The 21,450-nt window shown below is 50.9% G+C and overlaps 1 long non-coding RNA gene across 1 annotated transcript; it reads left to right on the top strand.

Moving 5' to 3' along the window:
• Window positions 1-18,602: 18,602 nt before the first annotated feature.
• Window positions 18,603-20,232, top strand: LOC123125464 (uncharacterized). Its single transcript, XR_006461416.1, has 3 exons — window positions 18,603-18,984; window positions 19,678-19,715; window positions 19,899-20,232. It is a non-coding gene; the product is annotated as an uncharacterized lncRNA (long non-coding RNA).
• The last annotated feature ends 1,218 nt before the right edge of the window (window positions 20,233-21,450 follow it).

The following is a 21,450-nucleotide window of genomic DNA, read 5'->3' as shown; positions in this document are numbered from 1 at the left end:
AAAGAAAAAGGAACAGGGACGAGAGGCGAGCGACTTACCAGCGCCAGTGCCAGGCTGGGAAAAAGAAGTCCCCTCCCCGCCAACATCTGGCATCGAGGCAAAACCGCAAGCGTCCAAGTTCTCCTCCTCCTCCTCCATGTGCGTGGGCTCGGTGCTTGGCGCCCTTGCCCGGGACGCCCCCCGGGGCGGTGTGGTCGATGGGGGTGGCGTGTTGGGAGTAGCCCTCTGCGGCTCCTCCTGCTGCCGCTCTCCTCCTGCATACCCGGCAAGGTCAGCGCCAAAGTATCGTACCCCTGGCACATGTCGATGAGGGGAGAGTAATGGACTTATGCTGGGGGCTGTGCCGGGGGCTGCTGTCCGGGCTGCTCAACACCACCAGTGACGCCCTTGAAGTACTAGCCGGGGGCTGGCCGCCCGCCGAGACCTTGGCCCTCTTCACTCTCTGGGCCAGCGTCTCCACGTCCCTGCAAAGATAAAAACAAGTCAAGACAAGCGACATGGATTGAGGAGGTAGAGATGACGGGAAAGAGCCAAATACTTACTCGTCGTCCGCCTCCTCTGTTGTCTTCCTCTTCCTCCTCGGGCCGAGAGACCCGTAGTCAAAAGTGATCCCCGCGTCGGCATCCGCCGGGGGAGGGGAGGAGGGCGGAGTCTGCGGACGCGTGGACGAAGAAGAAGCAGATGCCTTCTTCCTCGCTGCCGCAGCCTCCTCCACCTTCTTCGCCGCCGCGGCCCTCGTCTGGCGTGCGGACTCCTCCGGGGACCTTGGACGCCGTGCGGTCTTGACGGGCCGTACTGGCTCGCCGAAAGTGGCCCGGCGCAGGACTCGTCCTCTCCCAGTGGCCGGAGGGTCAACAGCCCTGGCCTCCTCCGACGACGACGACTCGTCGGCCGCATCTTCAACCAGAGGAGCCTCGGTGCCGCCGCCGCTGGCTTCCCCGGCGGCCGCCGCCCATCGGGCGAGCTCCTCCTCCTCGGAGGCCGTCGCGGCCTTGTCCTCCACACCGCCAGCGCCGCAGGCCTCCTCGGCGAGCTGCGCCTCCCTCGCCCTGGTGGCGATGTAGTCCAGCTCCGCCTGGATGGTGTCCTGGACGAGCAGCCGCTCGGCGTCGGCGTTGATGTACACCTCGCACTACTAGAAAAAGCCCTATTAGTGGCGCACCTGTTTTCGTTAGTAATGGCGCACTATAGGTGCGCCACTATTAACACGCCACTACTAACAGATAGTAATGGCGCACCTCTGGTGTGCCATTAGTAATCCAGATAGTAATGGTGCACCTCTAGTGCGCCACTACTAACCCTTAGGTGCTCCACTGGTATTCCCTCTAGGTGCGCCACTAATAGCCTTATAGGTACGCCACTAGTAATAAAGGAAGGTGCGCCACTAATAAGGGCTGAAAACTAGTAATGTATTTGGAAAACAAAAAAATCCAAATTTCTAGAAAACAACCTATAAGGAAAAATAATTTAAAAACAAAAAATGAAATAGAATCATAATTTTTATTATACTAAGAATATTACAATGTCTTTACAAGTATCAAATAAAAGAAAAATTACAAGGAAATAAAAGAAAATTCTAAAACTAATCTTCGAGTAATCTTTTATTCTTTTTCTTTACTTTATCCCTGCAAAGAATGATAGAAATATGTGAGAATGAACATTGCAGAGAAGTGAAATTGAGCAATTATTTGCATCTGACATCGAAGATCTAAGATACCTTGAATCATAGACATGGTCATTTCATGAAGCCAAGAGTCTATGCCATTCAGGATGCATAGTTCCCTATCAGAAGAATTTAATTATTCAGTAAACACAGTCCTAAGCTTTTTACATGAGACAAAACATAAGGTACATGCTTGACGTAAGCTACAGCCACGCTAATCCTGCTAACAACACACATGCAACTAGCTAATCAAGATTACTACTAACATAATTCACCGAAAAGAGTAACAGGTGATGCATCAAAAGGAATCTGGCCAGATCCGATCACATTAGACGAGCCTAGGTGTGTGGATCCAAAACAAAGTGTGCAGATCTTTGATAAATGATTTAAGGTTAATAATCTAAACTTTAATATTCTGAACTTTGTTACAGTTTAGCCCAAGAAGACATGCTCTATTCCTAAGAAATTAACTATTTAGTGACATAAACGTTGTGATTGATGTGACAATGAAGGAGTTTAAGTTCTGTACCTCATGCATTGCGCCACCGTCTAGTGCGGCTCGCTATGCCGTCCAGTGCGACAGTGTTTGCGTTTTGAAATGAGAATGTGATCTATTCTAGAACCATAACTGAATTCTTCAGCTCCAATGGTTTGATTAAAGCAAGTATAAGCTCCCTCCCTGCACAAAACAAATGAAGGAAGCATACGGTACATCGTTAGAATGTGATTATCATGAAGTACACTATAGTTGTAATAATCCTATATAACTATAAAGTCAATCCCCACTGAACATTTTTCCTGCCCTCACAGCCTACCACATCAGCAAATTACTAACTTCTTTTAGTTGTTCAAAGATGGAAACCAGCACTGATACGTGCAAAGTTGTGAGGACATTGTTTGACCAATAGTAAAATATGTACTTATATTGTTGGTTCTGAGGACATGGAGTAATAAGCTATAACAAAGTTGCAAAATTATGAGAAGAATAAGAGTAGCAAGTAAAAAACAGGAGCCGCGATTCCTTTCAGGGTATTTTGATCTGAAAGCATCCAATAAGGGACCTCCATGTTCTCTCAACATGTATCTCAGCCACTCACAAAACCTTGAATCAGAAGTAAAATTCAGTAAAACACCTACACATGTTCTACTGCAACTAGGACATCCTAAGCACTACATAAATTCCTATATACCTAAGCAACTACTGAATCGATCTAAACATCTAAAAATTCAGAGCTTGAACCCTAGGCTAGTGACAGTTCAGTACATAATGCAGAAGCAGAGCAGAGAGAGAAGAAGGAGGATTACCTGGAGATCTCGATGCAGAAGGAGCGTCGATGCAGTGAAGAGGCGAGGCAGTGAAGGCGTAGCACCATAGTACCATCATGGCGGAACCCTCTGCTGCACCAGCAGACGACACCAGCCACGGTGGGCACCACAGCGCCGAACGGCGGCACCAGAGACGCCAGCACCACCAGTGTATACAAAAAAAAGTTAGGGCTTGAGCAGCATGTCGGAGAGGTAACTGAAGATAAAATGGAGCTTATGGAAACAATATTCAGAGGGTAGGAGAATAGATCCTAAATTAAAAGGATCCACTAACAGCATAATATTTTTCACAGATTAGCATGTAATTTTTTTGGCAGAACACAGAATGCACATCTGAATCAATCGAGACGGTCAGATCAAAGATTAATTATGATTGTGAAATTCCAAACAATATTCAGTCAATCACAGGCATCATTTAGCAAACAACTACGTAATGAAGCTTAGCAGAAAATAAGAAATGGGAACCAATTATTATGCTCCCTTGAGGCAGTTGATATACAATATATCAGTAGAAGTGTAGAACTACAAGCTTCAGGATCAATATTATGCAAGGAAGTGCTTTAAAGTGTTACAGAAGAAAAATAATTGCTTTAGCATTAGCTTGATGGAAGCAAACAAATATCATCCCAGGTAGTAATTTCTTTAGCTAGTCAATCACAATCTCATCAGAAAATCGATAAGGAAAGTGCATGCACTGGGACTGTTGCATCTATAGAGCTGATTTCCATCGATGCACAGCAAAACGTGACAAGAAACTACATTTCTTCTACCCTAAAAAAATCCTGCAGCTACAAATCAATGCAGCAGATCGACGAATTCGTCTCACCTGCGTCGTGCTACCACTGCATCCCGCGGGGGGAGAAGAGGATTGGGGGCTGCCTGTTGGGGTACGACTCATACCTTGACCAGAAGCTACGGTGGTCGACATCACGGCGCTGGCGACGCCGCTGGACGCCTCCACCAGCACGGACACGGCATCCAGATGCAAGGTCCCAGCTGGCCTAGGGTTTCGTGGCGGCGCGCTTGAGGCTCGATTGGAGGCGTGTCCGCGAGGGAATCTGCAGGGGGCGGCATCGGAGCTTCCCCGGACGGTGGCGAGGTTCGGGAGGGCTGGTAGGCGGCGGGGCGGAGGTGGGGCGAGGCTGGGTCTCGCGCGAGCTCAGGGACAAAGGGGGATTCGGGAGAGTACTGGGAGGCGGATGGGGTAGGAGAGGTCTAGGGCCGGCAGCGGAAGGAGGGCTGCGGTGGCCGGCCGGCGGCGCAGGTGAGGGGACGTGGTGGCCGGCGGCTGTTGGTGGAGGTGAGGAATCTTGAGATGGAGCTCGAGCTATGTGGTGGATAGGTGAGAGGGGAAAAGAAAAGAAAAAGGCGGGCCGGTCGGTGCAGCTCATAGCAATGGCGCACCAGGGGCTGGTGCGCCATTGCTAGCCAAAAATGCCCACCTCCCCTGGCTTACCAATGGCCCACCTTTGCCAGGTGCGCCATTGCTACCTAAAATAGCAATGGCGTACCAGGCAAAGGTGCGCCACTGGTAAGCCTGGGAAGGGGGTGGACCCGGGGAAAAATAGCAATGGCGCATTGGACTAAAGGTGCGCCACTCCTTAAAAAATAACAATGGCGCACCTACTTCTGGTATGCCACTGCTATATAGCAGTGGCGCACCATCACCATGGTGCGCCACTAATAGGGATATTGGCTATAGCTATTTTTCTAGTAGTGTCATGCAGAGTGTCAAAGAACTGCTGCACCTCGACGTCCTCCGGCTCCTCCCAGCTCGGGTCCGGGCCATGCGCGTTGCAGTCCGGCATCATGGCAATGATCTCGGTCCGGCGCGAATTATTGCACAGCTGGACCACTCCCGCTGGCAACTTGAACAAAGGCTCCTTGAAGGCCTTGCCGGCCTTCGCGGCGGCCCTCGTGACCTTGCCGGCCCGCTCGACCTCGCCGTCGTGGCCCACATCAAGCTGGAAGAGCCGCTGGCAGAAGTGGGCATGCCCCATCACTATGAAGTTGTGGTCGAGGCCGGGGCGAAGCCGCATGGTGTCGGCGGGGTTCGTGAAGAGCCAGGCTGGCCTCCCCTTGTTATGCAGCGGAGCGATCCAGCGGCGGACGAAGTCCGCCCCGATCATCTCAAGGGTGATCCCGGCCTCGGTGAGCCAGAGGATCCTGGTGGTGGCGACCGTGAGCTTCTCGTCGTCGGCGTCGACATCGCCCCAATCGCTTCTGCGGACCGGCGGCGCCCGGCGAACTTCGCAGAATGCCGGCGGGTCCTTCTCCTCGATCCAGCACCACCGGCCCCGCCATTCTTCCCACCTCTCCTTCATGGCGCCCTCCGGATATGCCCCCTTGGACCGTGGGATCCAGGTGATGCAACCAGAGATGGCGCCCCCCCGGTCGGATCCGAGGGGAGAAGTAATGGCGGAAGAGCGCCGTGTTGGGGTGCACCCTGGCGAAGCCCTCGCAGAGGTGCGTGAAAAGAGCCATGCACGCCACGACATTTGGAGTAAAATCCAAAAGGTGGAAGCCGTAGGTGTGCATGACATCGTTGAAGAAATCGGAGAAGGGGGGACAAAGCCCGCAGGAAAAATAGTCGACAAAGAAGGGGTACCGATTTGAGGCAGCCTTGGCGCAGTTGGCGGGGATGACGCGCGTGGCTGGGTGCCCCGACTTCTCTCCCCCCGTCTTCACCCCCCACAAGGGCCTGAAGGATTCCCGAAGCTCGAACATGTCGACTGTCGAGGGTAATAAGGCGGACTGCGTCCGCTGCATCGCCAGCGCACTCTCCGGCGGCTCCGCCGCTCCGGCGTTCTTGGCCACGCCCTTGCCCTCACTAGTAGAAAAAGGGTCATCTGTCCCGGTTGGTAAGGGCCTTTTGTCCCGGTTGTTGAACCGGGACTAAAGGGTCGTTACTAATGCCCTAGCCCTTTAGTCCCGGTTCTTACACGAACCAGGACAGATGGGCCTCCACGTGGCCGGTGCGGCGAGCCCAAGCAGGAGGGCCTTTGGTCCCGGTTGGTGGCACTAACCGGGACCAATAGGCATCCACGCGTCAGCATTTCAGGGGCTGGGGTTTTTGTTTTTTTTTTGAAAGGGGGGGGGGTTGGGGGTTTTGTGGGGTTTAATTTAGGTGTTTCATATATTGTGTTAGCTAGCTAATTAATAGAGAGAAGTGTCCTCTCTTATCTCCGTGCTTGGTCAACGCTACGTACTATATACGTATAGAGAGGACTAGACACGCTAGCTAGTAAGCAAATGAAGGAAACAGAAGATCGTCATGAACATATGCATACAGGGAGAAGTGATATCGACCACCTCTCCTTCTCCGAGAGATTGGTCGAACAACAAGTTCTCGTATATCTATCCGACACTACCGGCTACATATATACAATAATTATCTCGTACAATATAATCTCCTAATTATATATGAACACAGGGTCCACATAGTATTTTCGGTTTTCAGCGATCACGTGGTAAGGAAGAATGCCGCCAATTCCTCTTGAATTGCTCGCATACGATCTGGTGGTAGGAGTTCATCCCGCATCCGAAAGATCTAATTTGAAGAAGGGGGTCAATACATATATATATATATATATATATATATATATATATATATATATATATATATATGAATAAATGAAACTCAACACAAATGATGGTAATAAAATAAAATTGTGAATATTATTGCTTACACACTTCATATTGTTCGTTAGAGTAGCCCCGCTCACAGGTCATGTGGCGGATGGACTCACAAACGTAGTATTCACAGAAATCATTCCCTTGTTCCTGCCACAACCACTTTACAAGAAATAAAGGTCAATCAAACTGACAAGCAAGCATGCTAAATGGTATTGATGAAACTAGCGCTTGAATCACAAGGAGATGCGTGGAACATGCTACTATAGTACTTACTTTCGGGTGTCTAAATTGCAGCTTCTTCGGCAGTCCCGGAGCTTTTTTGGTGAATTTTCTCCAAACCCTGCCAGACAAAGAAAACAATTACTTGATATCAAGAAATGAACAAAGTTGCTGATATGGTGGATAATGATCGATTTAACTTACTTCTCGAGCATTTGAGTCATGTCCGCATAGTCCTGGGGATCTTTTCGTCTCGAGTCTAAGATGGTTACTACTCCCTGCTCAAGCTTAATCTCTAGGAGAATATAGTGGAAGCTGCGCACACATGCATAAGTCATCAATTACATTATTATAACCTGGACTAATAAGGGAAACCGAATATGCACAAGGCAGTAACACTCACTTGAAGTTGTAAGGAAAGAGTATTATATCTTTGTTTTCATTTATTACCAACGATCGTAGCAAGTTGGCCTCGGTATTTTCGGCATGATATAACCTCATTTGCATCTATGAGATTTGTGTTAATGAACCCAATATCACCGATTTGTCTTTTCTTCAATTCGGCGATCTTCAATCTGCATAATATAGTGAGGATAATTATAAATACATGCAATGAAAGAGCTGACCTATATAGAGAGACTTAATGACAGAAGTAGTACTACTTACAGACAGTAGCAAGTGACCGTTAATTTATCGAGGGCCTTTTGATTGAAAAACTGGAAGAACTCCTCAAATGGAACAATCAACAGGTCAATTCCAATGAGGTCATGCTCCTCTTTAACTCTCAGCGTCAAAGTATTCCTCCCCCCAGACTCTCTACAGGTTTTTATGTACCAATCATGTAATCTTCGCATCATCGTTGTTAGAGATCTTTCATCTTTGACGAGAGGGTTCCCGTAATGGTATTTGTGTTCGTCCACCTCCAAGAAATCATAATGTACATCATCGGGCAGGTAATCTCCAAGATTGCTATAACCGGGCACCATCCTCGGATCATTAGCGATAATGTCGCTAGACACCTTGAGTGGGGGGCATGATTGGTTCGCTTGTTCGCCGAGCTGGGCAATTTTTTTCCCAGCTCGTCATTCTTTTAACCTTTGATCACTGACAGTACTTCCCGACCGCTCCGCTTCGACAAATGTCTTTGCAATAATGCGCTCATAGCTGCCTTTCGGCGGAGACTTTGGTGGTTTTGTTAGGGCAGCCAGAGTGCGCTTCGCTTTCACCGGATCTACCTTCTCCTCCGGAGGTGGATGTTTCTTTGCTTTCACCCCTTCAAAGAAGTTCGTCACTTCGGCTCGCACGATCTTCGTGGTTTCCTCCTCGGTCCTCTCGTATGGTAACTTCTCTGGAGTCTTCAGAGAAGGACCGAATCTGTATTGCCTCCCACCTCTGGCTGTACTGCTAGACGTCGGCAGAGCAGACGGAGCGGCTGCGGCTGTCTTCTTTCCTTGCTTACGAGGCGGAGGAGAAGGACTATGACGCGCCGGAGCAGCCGAAGCGGCGGCGGGTCTCTTCCGCCCTTGCTGACGAGGCGGAGAAGGAGGAGGCTGGCTGCTCGGGCGCGCCGGCGCAGGAAGAGAAGGAGGCGGAGTGCCGCCACGCGCCGGAGAAGGAGGCTGAGTGCCCTGATCACTCGCCGAAGGAGGAGGCGGAGTGCCGCCACGCGCCGGAGAAGGAGGCTGAGTGCCCTGATCACTCGTCGGAGGAGGAGGCGGAGGAGGAGGCGGAGTGCCCTTACTCGCCCGAGGAGGAGGAGGAGGCGGAGGCGTCCAGTTCGGAAGGTTGATGAGCTCCTTCCGCCATAGGCATGGAGTCTTCAGAGCAGAACCCAGCCGAGTCTCCTCTTCACCGGTAGGGTGGTCAAGCTAGAGGTCCTCAAATCCCTCCGTTATTTCGTCCACCGTCACCCTAGCATATCCTTCTGGAATCGGACGACATTGAAAAGTTGCGCCGGGTTCAGGAGGTCGAACAGAGCCAACAGCCGCCTTGACTTTGAAGTTCTCCCATTGCGTCATAAGGTGGCAATGTTGAGACTCCGTGTCGGAGTAATTGGCCACGGATACCCCGAAGACGGCGAGACAATAACTCAAGACATCGGGGCTAGCAAAGCCCCTCAGTCTGACTGCCCAGCTGCTCCTGCCGGCTCCCCGTCCGACTGCTCTGCCCGGCCGGCTGCCGGCTGCCGACTGCGCCGACCAGCCGGCTGCCGACTGCAGCCCGTCCCGACACAGACAAGACCCCGACGTGGCGGCCATACCACGGACGAGACGGCTGTACCTCGACGCCATCATGTATAGTGTCACTTGTCCCCTGGCACTATTTATGAAGTGACCCAGGGGACAAGCATGACACCCCACCATACCCCCTTGCTTCCATGCCACCACATAGCTTATATGCTAAGCTAGCCATGCGTATATAAGGCACACATCCATCCATCCATCCACACACACGTAGGAGCACCACACTCCCACGGCCACACATGGCCAAGCTCATGTGCCACACTAGCTAGTTAGCTTCTTGCTACTACTTCATCTGGATACAGATCCAGGAGCAACTCTGTACCAGATATACTACAGATACTCAGACATGCAGGAGTAGGGGTATTATCTCTTCAGAGAGCCCCGAACCTGGGTAAACTAGCGCGTGCTACTCGCATACCCGCTCCCGGGCCTATCAGCAGCAGTCTTACCCTCACACTAAGCCCTTGTGGCATCTGTCGACTCGCAAGCCCCCCGTGAGAATACCACGACACTCCGTGATAGCATCCACGGGGTAGCTAGCAGGAGCCGTCAAGACATGCTCCGGCTGAAGCAGCTCGGTGGAAGCCACGCTGCTTCTCCGCTGAGATGGAGGGGTAGCTTCGGGGGTACTTTCGGCAGGTCGCTTGCTGCGAGCTACGTCTCGTTCCTCTAGCGCTTGAACCCTTTCTTGCAGCTTATGAATTTGGGTCTGCTCCACTTTTTTCCTCCTCTCCTGGCATTTGTAACCGCCTGCGTCTGGAAAACCAGCCTTCCACGGAACGGAGCCTGGCGTGCCTCGTGTCCGTCCAGGGTGCTCAGGATTCCCGAGGGCCATTGTGAGCTCGTCGTTCTCTCTGTCTAGAACGAATGTCCCTTGCTGCGCTGCATCGATATAGTGCTGAAGCATCTTGACTGGTATTATCATTTGCTCGTCCGTCCAAACGCACTTCCCTGATACAGGGTCCAAGGTTCCGCCAGCCCCAAAGAACCAAGTCCGGCAACGGTCTGGCCAGTTCATTGTCTCTGGTTTGATCCCTTTATCAAGCAGATCATTCTCAGCCTTGGCCCACTTAGGCCGGGCTTTGAGGTAGCCACCTGACCCCGTGCGATGGTGAAGCTTCTTCTTCGCAGCATTTTTCTTGTTTGTCGCTGACATCTTCTTACTCTTTTCCGATGTCTTGTGGGCCACAAATGCGGGCCAGTGATCTCCGATCTTCTCATATTTGCCGATGAATTCTCGTGTCTCTTCTTTGTCGACAAACGTTTGCAGCTCATTCTTCCACCTCCTGAATAGGTCTGCCATCTTCTTAAGAGCATGAGACTTGATTAATTGCTCTTTAACTGGCTTCTCCGGATCCTCCTCTGGCAGTAGGGTGAAATTTGCCTTCAGATCAGTCCAAAGATCATCTTTCTGCATATCATTGACATAAGACACCTCAGGGTCTTCCTTCTTAGGCTTATACCATTGGTGGATGCTGATCGGGATCTTGTCCCTAACAAGAACCCTGCACTGAGCAGCAAATGCTTCCTTTGTCCGGATGGGTTCAATCGGTTGGCCGTCGCGCGCGATTACTGTGATCTCAAACCTTTCATCCAAGCGCAACTTTCTCTTCGGGCCTCGTCTCTTTACCGAAGTTGTGCTCGATCCGGAGGGCTAGAAAAAAGAAGGAAGACGAGAGTTAATTAATATGTGTACATACCAAAATAATGAATGCATCAATTAGCTAGTCAGCACAGGCTTAACTAATATATTTACCTGGCCGGACTCTGTTCGGTCACCGGAGCCGTCACCACGGGCTCCTTCTTGCACCAGCATTGGGTCACCGGAGCCATCATAATCATGTCTTTCCTCCTCCACTCTTCGATCACCGTAGCCTGCTTCTTCACCCTGTTCTTCTAGACCATCATTGTCGTTAAGATACGACAAGACATCACCTCCGGCTAAGATTATGTCCCCCAACACCTCTTCTGCTTCCTCGTCTCGTCCGTGCTCCATTGTTTCTGCAAATATTACAACATGGCAATTATTACACAACCATGGCAGCAGGTGGATATGTTAGTGCAAACGTAGACCTAGCTTATTCCAGGTTTGGGGTGGCCTCGGCAACGCTTCAAGGGTAGAGGCGCAGCGGGAGGGGGTAGGAGACCGACATCGTTTTTTTCTAGGGTTCGGGTGTCCTCGAGAGTTTTGGTCGAGCGAGAGGGCCGGGGGGTGCTCCCGTGGTATAAGTTATCACGGTCGAAGTTATCCAGGAGGGGGTTATATCGACAACGACGACATACATACATGGGAAAATAATGTTATCGGGGAGGGGGTAGGTCGAACCCCCCCCCCCCTCGTGTTGAAGTTATCGGGACACGGGGTATATCGACAACGACATATCCGATGAAAAATAAGAAGACGAAGAAGAAATAAAAAGAGGAGCAGAAGATATTAATAGAGGAGAAGATTGAAGAAAAAAATAAGAAAAAAAAGAGGAGAAAAAGAAAGGAATAGAGGAGAAGAAGAGAAAATAGAACTCTTCTTTTTCTTCTTTTTTCTTCTTCTTATTTATTTCTCATCTTCTTCCTCTCCTCTTCTTCTCCTTTCTTCTTCTTCTTCTTCTTTTCCTTTTTCCTCTCATTCTTTTTCTTCTTCTTCCTTTCCTAGCTAGATATATCAAACTTTTCTAAAAATGTAACTTTTGCATATATAGAACTTTTTCTTCTTCCTTCTTCTTCCTTCTATTCCTTCTTCCTAAATATATAGAACTTTTCTAAAAATGAAACTAACCTAAAATGTACTAAATCGGAGAACATATATAGATAAAACTTTTCTAAAAATCTAACTTTTGCATATATGTATTTTTAAAACATCATTACAATTGAAAAAATACATACATACATACAAAAAACATATAAAAAAATACATACATACATATATGAAAATCTAAAAACATATATCTAAAAATAGCACGGCGGTGGGGCCAGCAGAGGCGCGGTGCTCACAGAGGGAGGAGCGCGCGGCGGGCGGCGTCGGGGCAAGCAGGGGCGCGGGGAGTGGCGCGGAGACGGCGTCGGGGCAGGAGCGGCGCGCGGCGGGGCAGGGGCGGCGCGCGTCGGGGCAGGGACGGCGCGCGGCGACGACGTGGGCGAGGGCGCGGCGACGGCGAGGGCGCGGGCGACGGCGACGGCGGGGCGGGTCGGGGGCGTGGCAGAGGCACGGCGAGGGCGCGCGGCGTGGTCGGGGGCAGGGGCGATGGCGGCGTGGTCGGGGGCGCGGCAGAGGCACGGCGAGCTCGGGCAGCCTGGCGGCGTCGTCGGAGGGATCAAAGAACTGACGAAATTTTCACAAGTGTTGGCTTATATAGCAAACCCATTGGTACCGGTTGGTGGCACAAACCGGTACCAATGCCACCTTTAGTCCCGGTTGGTGTCACCAACCGGGACCAAAGCCTCTTTTTAGCGGCGGCCTTTGGTCCCGGTTGGTGGCACCAACTGGGACTAATGGGGGGGCATTGGTACCGGTTAGTGCCACGAACCGGTACCAATGCACCCCTTTAGTATCTTGGGCGATCGTGTAAAATGTATTCCCATTTATCTCGTATCCTTTGTAAGTCAATACAGTCAAAGATGATCCCCTGGACAACGAGTACAGCTCATCACAAACAGTGTTGTCACCTCTGAGATGTGTTTCCAACCAACTGCTGAAAGTCCTGATGTGTTCACATGTAATCTAGTCGTCGCACTGCTCCGGGTGTTTGGAGCGCAGACTGTTCTTGTGTTCATCGACATACGGGGTCACCAAGGTAGAGTTCTGTAGAACTGTGTAGTGTGCTTGAGACCAAGAATGTCCGTCCCTGCATATTATTGAGCCCGCTCCTAGCGTGCCTTTTCCAGTTAGTCTCCCCTCATACCGCGATTTAGGGAGACCTATCTTCTTAAGGCCAGGAATGAAGTTAACACAAAACCCAATGACATCCTCTGTTTGATGGCCCATGGAGATGCTTCTTTCTGGCCTAGCGCGGTTACGGACATATTTGTTTAGGACTCCCATGAACCTCTCAAAGGGGAACATATTGTGTAGAAATACGGGCCCCAGAATGACAATCTCGTTGACTAGATGAACTAGGACGTGCGTCATGATATTGAAGAAGGATGGTGGGAACACCAGCTCGAAACTGACAAGACATTGCGCCACATCACTCCTTAGCCTTGGTATGATTTCTGGATCGATCACCTTCTGAGAGATTGCATTGAGGAATGCACATAGCTTCACAATGGCTAATCGGACGTTTTCCGGTAGAAGCCCCCTCAATGCAACCGGAAGCAGTTGCATCATAATCACGTGGCAGTCATGAGACTTTAGGTTCTGGAACTTTTTCTCTGGCATATTTATTATTCCCTTTATATTCGACGAGAAGCCAGTCGGGACCTTCATACTGAGCAGGCATTCAAAGAAGATTTCTTTCTCTTCTTTCGTAAGAGCGTAGCTGGCAGGACCTTCATACTGCTTCGGAGGCATGCCATCTTTTTCGTGCAAACGTTGCAGGTCCTCCCGTGCCTCAGGTGTATCTTTTGTCTTCCCATACACGCCCAAGAAGCCTAGCAGGTTCACGCAAAGGTTCTTCGTCACGTGCATCACGTCGATTGAAGAGCGGACCTCTAGGTCTTTCCAGTAGGGTAGGTCCCAAAATATAGATTTCTTCTTCCACATGGGTGCGTGTCCCTCAGCGTCATTCGGAACAGCTAGTCCGTCGGGACCCTTTCCAAAGATTGCGTGTAAATCATTGACCATAGCGCATGGCGGGCTTCTTCCGGTGATCTGCCTCGCCTTTGAAATGCTTGCCTTTCTTTCGACATTGATGGTTGGTCGGAAAAAATCGACGATGGCCCAGGTACACATTCTTCCTGCATTTGTCCAGGTATATACTTTCAGTGTCATCTAAACAGTGCGTGCATGCGTGGTATCCCTTGTTTGTCTGTCCTTAAAGGTTACTGAGAGCGGGCCAATCGTTGATGGTTACAAAGAACAACGCGTGCAGGTTAAATTCCTCATGTTTGTGCTCATCCCACGTACGTACACCATTTCCATTCCACAGCTGTAAAATTTCTTCAACTAATGGCCTTAGGTACACATCAATGTCGTTGCCGGGTTGCTTAGGGCCTTGGATGAGAACTGGCATCATAATGAACTTCCGCTTCATGCACATCCAAGGCGGAAGGTATACATACATAGAGTCACGGGCCAGGTGCAGTGATTGCTGCTCTGCTCCCCGAAAGGATTAATGCCATCCGCGCTTAAACCAAACCATACGTTCCTTGGGTCACCTGCAAACTCAGCGCAGTACTTTCTCTTGATTTTTCTCCACTGCGACCCGTCAGCGGGTGCTCTCAACTTCCCGTCTTTCTTACGGTCCTCATTGTGCCATCGCATCAACTTGGCATGCTCTTCGTTTCTGAACAGACGTTTCAACCGTGGTATTATAGGAGCATACCGCATCACCTTCGCAGGAACCCTCTTCCTGGGGGGCTCGCCGTCAACATCACCAGGGTCATCTCGTCTGATCTTATACCGCAATGCACCGCATACCGGGCATGCGTTCAGATCCTTGTACGCACCGCGGTAGAGGATGCAGTCATTAGGGCATGCATGTATCTTCTGCACCTCCAATCCTAGAGGGCATACGACCTTCTTTGCTGCGTATGTACTGTCGGGCAATTCGTTATCCTTTGGAAGCTTCTTCTTCAATATTTTCAATAGCTTCTCAAATCCTTTGTCAGGCACAGCATTCTCTGCCTTCCACTGCAGCAATTCCAGTACGATACCGAGCTTTGTGTTGCCATCTTCGCAATGGGGGTACAACCCTTTTTTGTGATCCTCTAACATGCGATCGAACTTCAGCTTCTCCTTTTGACTTTCGCATTGCGTCCTTGCATCGACAATGACCCGGCGGAGATCATCATCATCGGGCACTGGTTCCTCTTGATCTTCAGCAGCTTCCCCCGTTGCAGCATCATTGGGCACATCGTCTGGTTCCTCTTGATCTTCAGTAGCTTCCCCCGTTGCAGCATCACCGTATTTAGGGGGCACATAGTTGTCATCGTCCTCTTCTTCTTCGCCGTCTTCCATCATAACCCTTATTTCTCCGTGCCTCGTCCGAACATTATAGTGTAGCATGAAACCCTTGTAAAGCAGGTGGGTGTGAAGGATTTTCCGGTCAGAGTAAGACTTCGTATTCCCACATTTAGGGCATGGATAACACATAAAACCATTCTGCTTCTTTGCCTCAGACACTTCGAGAAATTATGCACGCCCTTAATGTACTCGGAGGTGTGTCTGTCACCGTACATCCATTGTCGGTTCATCTGCGTGCATTATATATAATTAAGTGTGTCAAAAACCATTACAAAACATCATGAATAGATAATTAAGTGACCAAATTAATAGAAGTTCATCATCACATTAAAACCAAAGTACATACATAGTTCTCATCTAACAACAACTCTCCAGAGCATCTAATTAATTAAACCATACATTGAAACTATGTAAAACATTTCAATGCGAAAACAAATGTGATCATAATCGCAACTAAGGTAACAATTGATCCAACGGCATAATGATACCAAGCCTCGGTATGAATGGCATATTCTCTAATCTTTCTAATTTTCAAGCGCATTGCATCCATCTTGATCTTGTGATCATCAACGACATCCGCAACATGCAACTCCAATATCATCTTCTCCTCCTCAACTTTTTTTTATTTTTTCCTTCAAGAAATTGTTTTCTTCTTCAACTAAATTTAACCTCTCGACAATAGGGTCGGTTGGAATTTCCGGTTCACATACCTCCTAGATAAATAAAATCTATGTCACGTTGGTCGGCATAATTTTCATAAACAATAAATGAACCAATAGTTATAAAGATAATATATACCACATCCGAATCATAGACAGGACGAGGGCCGACGGGGGCAGATACCAAAACCATCGCACTATATAATAAGAAGCAATAAAATAGTAAGAAAATTAGACAAGTATCTATCTAAAGTAAGAATTTTTTTCTTTCAGAAAGAAGATAAGAACGAGAGGCTCACCACGGTGGTGCCGGTGACGAGATCGGCGCGGGCGATCGACGGCGGTGAAGACGGGAATGGGACGTGACGGGCCGCTAAACCTAGACAAATCTCGAGGAAAATGGAGCTTTGAGGTCGAGCTTCGAGACGAGAAAGCTTAACTAGTGTGGCTCGGGCATTTCATCGAACACCTCATGTGCATAGGAGGTGCGGTAGAGCACCACAAAGCCCTCCCCTCGCCGGCCAGAGAAAAACAGAGCACTGGAGTGCTCTGCTCGCGGGTGAGGGGTATATATAGGCACCTCATTGGTCCCGGTTCGTGGTATGAACCGGGACTAAAGGGCAGCCTGTGGTCCCGGTTCAAGCCACCAACCGGGACCAATGGTGGTGGGCCAGGAGCGAGGCCCATTGGTCCCGGTTCGTCCCACCAACCGGGACTAAAGGGGCGAGACGAACCAGGACCAATGCCCCCACGAGGCCCGGCAGGCCTCTGGCCTCACGAACCGGGACCAGTGCCCCCATGGGTCCCGGTTCAGGACTGAACCGGGACTAATGGGCTGACCCGGCCTGAACCAAAGCCCTCTTTTCTACTAGTGCCTTGACGGATTTCGGCGCCATGGCGACTGGGAGAGAAGGGCAAGGCAGAGGGCGGCGGGAACGCAACAGCGGCGAGCGAGAGCGAAGCTTGGAGAAGAAGAGGAAGGTGAGCGAAGGCTTCCAAGATTGGGATTGCGCGAAGGGTAAAAGGAACAGTGCGCTCGTGGTTACCACCTTTTTATGGGGAAGGTGCGGGTCGCACTGCCCATTTACTGCGATGTGACGCATGCGTGCGGGAACCGCCCCACGCATGCCGCCCACGTCACGCGCACCCCTCCACACCGCGCCACGCCGCGCGTGGGTCATGGGAAGCGAAGCGTGCGAAGAGTTTTACCGCGGTAAAAACCGCCCCGCCTGCCCGCGCACCGCTCCTGTCGGTGTACAAAAGAAGGGGCGCACCTTTGTACCCCTTTACCTATGCACGGATAGTCGGAGCCGCGCCCACGGCCGCACCAAGCAGAGCAGGGGAAGTGAACCGAGGTAAAACCAAAGCCCGAGGCAGCCAGAGCAACGCCAAGGCCAAGACCACAAAGAGCAGAGGGACAAAGCAGGTTCCCCCGGCAAGGCTCTTGCCGGGGCAGCCTCAGCGGCCCCCGGCAAGACCCTTGCCGGGGCAACTTGCCCAAGCACCAGTGGGACGAGCCACCCTTGAGCCCACAGCCTTTAACGTAGTCAACCACGTTAAGGCAAGGGTTCGGGAGGCTCCTCCTTGGTGGCATGCAGATCTTCGTCAAGATCAGGAACACTCAAGATCAGATGAGGATTAGAAGACGACGATCCTCGGCAAGATCCTTGCTTAGGAAAGCCATGAGACCCCCGGCAAGATCCTTGCCGGGGACGACAGCGCGCCACGGCAAGACCCTTGCCGGGGACGACAGCGCGCCACGGCAAGACCCTTGCCGGGCCACCCGGCAAGGCCCTCGCCAAGGACGACAGCGGTGCCACAGCCAGGCTCGCGTCGACCAAGACTTCACCGATCGTCCCCAAGCAGCTGCAAGCTCAACCAGCTGGGCACGCACCTGCGTGGCGACGAGCGGCCTCTACACGAACTCAGCAAGCACCTGCGTGGTGGCATGCAAATCTTCGTGAAGACCCTACCACCGCGCCACCTCAGCTGCCTGCCTGCCTACATGGCGCCGCATGCGTCGCTGGCCAGGGCGCGTAACAAAGCGAGGAGGAGCGGCGACGGACGGAACAGGCCTCGTTCCCGTTCCCAATAAAGCAAGAGGACACCTCAGCTACGCATTAAATGCATCTTGTCCTGTAATACGAGCGATAACCTCGCAGCACTGTTACCTTTCCACCTCCTGTGTGCCACTGTGGCGACCCCTTTTCCTATAAAAGGAGGCCCGAGGCCACCAGGAGAAGGATTCGGCTTTTCTGGGCTCGTTACACCCCGTAGCTAGCTCAAGAACACAAGAACTCTCTGAAATACACCCGCCAAAGCAGGACTAGGGTTTTACGCATCCTCGCGGCCCGAACCTGGGTAAACGATACTTGTGTTGATTACTAATCCTGCTCTTCTCACAACCCTGCACCCCGGCGACAGTAGTAGGGATTCTTGTGATCCCATAGGTGTCGTTCCACACTGACAGGCGGCGACCGGCGGCGAGGGCAGCAACATGCGAGACGAATCGGGGGGCGGTGCTTCGAGGCGGGGCATGTCGATCGTCAATGGCAGTTGGAGTTTTTCTCCAAAAAGATGGCGTCGGGGGAGGAAGAGAAACAGATCGTGCGGTGTGTACGGGCGTTTGACCCTACTGAATCGGGTGGCTGGCATGCGACCGGCCCAAATTTGGGCCCGCGCGCCGGCGCCTAGCGCTGCCCTTTCTTTAATCACCTTCCTAGCTGGTCGGACTCGCTCAACATGCCGAGTTAGCGAAAAAGCTGCAATGCGGGCATTGAGTGGTCTTCTTTCTCTTTATCCTCCCACTTTTCACCCCTCACCCTAGCCCATGCCCTTGCCGCCGCCTCCTTCCTTGGCCTGCTCAGAGGGGTACCTGAGCTCGCATGAGGTGACGCTCCCCATCTGGTCGCTGAGCAGTGCGGCTCTTGCGGTCCCACAACCGTCGGCGTGCACACTGCACCGTCAGAGGAGGCCGCCACCACCCCCAGATCCCATTGGGGACGCGCCACTGTAAGACACCTCCGGGTCCTCGTGTGCATCACTGAATATGGAGATTGTGGGGCCGGCCACGAACAGGTGGTGGGTGGCCCGTCGATCCTGCCACAGTTAGTCACCATGGTAAATAATCCTTTGTTCCTGTTTTCTCCTGTCGTGAATTCAAGTCAGGCCCGTCCACAAGGGGGGCCAAACTGGGCGACCGCACAGGGCCCCCAAATTTTTGGGGCCCCAAATGTGCTCACCCACGAGGGAAGAGGAAGGCCCGTCAACAGCAAAACCTGCTGATCTCCCGAGCCCCATACGCCCACGCCCGATCCCTGTTAGCTTTTCCTCTGTAACCGATTAATCGCTCATCGCTGCGTGATGACGATTGCAATCCCCCGCCCGCCGCTCGCCGGCAATCACACGCATGATCAGCTAGACGACTACCATACTGCTCCGCCCCCATAAAGCTACGAACAACCCGCGCCCGATCGCCCGATCATCAGATCGTCTGCCTCTGCCATCCTTTTTTATCCGCCGCCAGTCCGTTCCCTCCTAAGCAGATTTGTTGAAATTTAGATTTCTTGTACTTCTCGTTCTCCAGTAAATTCAGGCACCTGCCCACGGAATTTGTTCCTCCCTATGTGACTAGTTCGGCAGATTTTGTTCTCCACCTTTTTTTAGGGATTTTTGTTCTCCACCTGACTAGTTGATATGTTGTGCATGATTAGGCTTTTAGGTTATACTAACAATAAGCAAGGATGTTTACTTTTGTAATTGCCTCTGTTGCTTGTGACAGATAGGTCATTAATGATTTTCTTTGTCCTACAGGCTTTACATAGATGCTCGTGCATCAAAGATTATTCAAGGTAGCTGATCGTTCAAATTTTGAGATTCGATCTTTTTTCAATCCTTGCTTTTTTTAATTGCTATTTGATATCTTTCTAAATTTTGTACAGATTACTGATTAACACATACATGAAGTTTTATAACTGAATGATGCCATGCTTTACTTATATTAATTCATGAATTGCATGCATTTTAAAATTTAGGGGGTTAATTTACATTTCGCCCCGGGGCCCCAAATTCCTGGAGACAGCCCTGATTCAAGTCACATGAGAAAATAGGGGATTAACATACGGATTTTGTTCGGCGGTGGGCAGTGATGGGTATGTCGTTACCATGGCTTTCTCTGATGGACATGAGATGTTTGATGTAATGCCATAGAGAGAGATACACGAGGAGGAAGAAGAGCGAGTTAACATCATAGCCAGCTAGAAACATCATTAAAGAAATTAACATTTACCCTGAGTGTTTTTTGCCATTGTCAGGCATTGCACGTGGTGCATTTTTTTCTCAATTTGACACCACTGTGGTGGTTTTATGCATTTGACTCAAAGACGTATATCCTTCTTAAAGACAATGTTGCAGAACAAGTCGACTTAGTCGTACATGTTAATTTCATATCCTATAATGTTGACTTTGTTATGAACCTAAGAGCATCTATTACCAGACCATCCACATCCGAACCAAACGTCTGGGTGGGTTGCCCGGTCATTGATCGAATGGAAAAAACAGCTCCCAAACGGGCTCCCCACAACCGGCTCAAACACCTGTTGACCGGCACTCCCTATATCGAGCCTAAATGTGGGAAGATATGGGGATGCCCGTAAGCGTCTGGACGCGCCCGCCACGTCGGACTGAACCAAGGGCCCACGCGGTAACATGTGGATAAGGCAGTCCAATGGGCGCCACATCCAGTTCTCGGTGCAGCTGCATTCATGGTGCTGCGTGGCGCCGCTCCATCGTGCCGAACGAAAGAGCAAGCCCGTCTATTTAAGTTGCACGGCGGCAACGAAACCCTAGCCCATCCCCATTCCTTCCCTCTCCCTTCCATCCGCGGCGCCAGCTTCCATCCGCCCCGTAGCCACTAGTCATGGCCCGACAGAGGATCACCACCTATGCAATGTTGACGATGGAATGCCGGGAGCAGCACGAGGAGGAGATCCGGGCCAGGCGCGCCACTCTTGTCGATGTTGGTCTGCCTCCAGATTCGCAAGAGCCGGAGGAGGAGGAAGCAAAGGATGGGGAGGAGGAGGCGCAGCAGCAGCCGGAAGCGGCGCATGACCCCTAACCCATGTAGGAGGAGGAGGATCCAAAAGCGGACGACGCGGCGGAGCGGCAGGAGGAGCAGCCATTGCGGGCTTCGCGAAGGAGGACGCCATGGCGGAGTTCAAGGTCGCCCGGGTAGTGGAGCAGACCACCACCCTTGAGTCCATGCATAATGAGGCCTATGTGGAGTCCAATAGACTCTTCATCTGACAGCAGAGGCTGAGTTCGACAAGCTCTTCGCCTCTAGCTCGTCTGAGGACGAGCTGGAGCCTCGCAGGCGATGGAGCTGCCACAGTTGCCCATCTACCTAGAACCAGGAACGGAGATATAGTGGACATCTCTGACGATGAGTCATTTAGATATGTACGTAGATATAGGTCTTGTATCTGCACGGCTAGAATGGATTTGAGATTTCATGTTTCAGATACATGGATGCAACGGAGATATAGGTCTTGTATCTGCACGGCTGGTGGTTGTAGATGCTCTAACTAA

The sequence above is a fragment of the Triticum aestivum genome, chromosome 5D (assembly GCF_018294505.1).
Source record: "Triticum aestivum cultivar Chinese Spring chromosome 5D, IWGSC CS RefSeq v2.1, whole genome shotgun sequence".
NCBI classification, from domain to species: domain Eukaryota; kingdom Viridiplantae; phylum Streptophyta; class Magnoliopsida; order Poales; family Poaceae; genus Triticum; species Triticum aestivum.
Note: the sequence above shows the minus strand (reverse complement) of the source record. Positions and strands in the feature narration are given on the sequence as shown.